The sequence below is a fragment of the Elephantulus edwardii genome, unplaced genomic scaffold (assembly GCF_000299155.1).
Source record: "Elephantulus edwardii isolate Elephantulus edwardi_28Jun2011 unplaced genomic scaffold, EleEdw1.0 scaffold00307, whole genome shotgun sequence".
Taxonomy (NCBI): domain Eukaryota; kingdom Metazoa; phylum Chordata; class Mammalia; order Macroscelidea; family Macroscelididae; genus Elephantulus; species Elephantulus edwardii.
This window is the reverse complement of record NW_006400057.1, coordinates 198,951-200,463: the sequence shown is the minus strand read 5'-3', so window position 1 is coordinate 200,463 and position 1,513 is coordinate 198,951. Positions and strand designations below refer to the sequence as shown.

The window sequence follows — 1,513 nt, the reverse complement described above, 5'->3', positions numbered from 1 at the left end:
CATTTCTTTTTTTTTAGACGTAAGGAATTAATGGAGGGAGGGAAGACTGAGGCAGGCCCAGTCAGGGTGTTTGGTTCCTGGGGGCAAGTCTGGTTACAGCAAAAAAAAAACAGGGAAATGAGGATGTGGGCAGAAAGATTTGGTCTTGAACCCCGGAGATGGGAAAGTGATGCTCCTCAAGCCTCAGGAATGGGGAGCAGCAGGAAGAAAGTCTGAGGGGGTCCCTGGGGACCCATGGGGGGGAAGGGAAGCATCTCCCCACCCCTCAGTGATGAGGAAAAGGTGCTTCTTGGTTCAGTCTCCTGCCTGCATCCCATCCATGAAGCAGATGGGGGTGGATCCTCAACCCCTGGCCCCTTTTAAGGGCCCTGCAGCCTCTCCTGGTTGAGTTTCTGGAAAGACCTTTTGCCAAACTCATAAGCGCTGATCATGATGGCACAAAAGGGGGAGGCCTTGATGATCCTTGGGAGGAAGCCCACAAAGAGTCCCTTGGTTCCAGACTTGGCTCAGATCTGCAGCAGCAGCAGCAGCAGCCAGGTAGAGTGCACACGTGGAGGCCTCACTCTCACGGCCTCCTTCACTCCCAGCTGGACCTGGCACTGAGTCTTCACCACTTCAAAAGGCAGAGTCTGGATGGCTGCCACCGTCCCTGAGATGCCACCAGCCATGAAGCTCATGTCTGATCCTTTGGCCTGGACCCACTTAGCCAGCTCTTCACCAACTAGTAGGTTGAACCAATATAGAGCTGAGAAGGGCACATCCCGAAGGGCAGTGCGCCCCCAGCCCAGCCACAGAGAGCATCAGCCTTGCTGAGCCACTACAGCCTGAACAGAGGCACCCAGCTCCTGGTACAACACATGCTGAGCCTGCAGCTTTGTCGCACCAGCTCCAGGGGGCTGATCACAGTCACTGTGCCCAAACAGGCCAGAGCGCCCGCCACCATGGGTGCTTAGAGGTCAAGTTTCGCTCACACAGGAAAGTCCTGAGTTGGTCATAGGCGGTGAAGTAAATGACAGTCGCCAGCACGGTCATCACTAGGGTAGCTGGGAGGCCGCTCCACAGGGTCCCGGTGCCCTCATGCCTCACAATCTTTACAAAGGCATCCATGGTGCCAGTGAAACGGGTGGGATCCTGAAACCAGGTGGCACAGCGGGCCCCATATGAGCACCAGTATCCTGGCTCCAGGACTTCACTACAGTGCAGGAGGCACTTCCCAGCAGGCTGGAGAGGGAATGACAGTTTGGTGTAGGAGATGCTCCACGGTCTAGAGGGAGGTGTCAGTTCACTGGCTCCTAAGGGACGTTGGGACTGCAAGTGCACCTTCACCACGTCCAGGGGTATCATAAAGAGAGAGGTGACCCTGCTCATGGATAGGAAGGCTTAATGTTGTGAAAATGGCAATACTACCGGTGGCAATATACACGTTCAATGCAATCCCAATACAAATACCAATTTCATTCTTCAATGAGATGGAAAAGGCAATCTCCAGCTTCATTTGGAATGGAAAGAAGCC

At 54.4% G+C, this 1,513-nt stretch overlaps 1 pseudogene; it reads right to left on the bottom strand.

The window, feature by feature from the left end:
* Window positions 1-359: 359 nt before the first annotated feature.
* The window catches only part of LOC102863629, a 5,838-nt pseudogene continuing 4,684 nt past the window's right edge, over window positions 360-1,513 (bottom strand).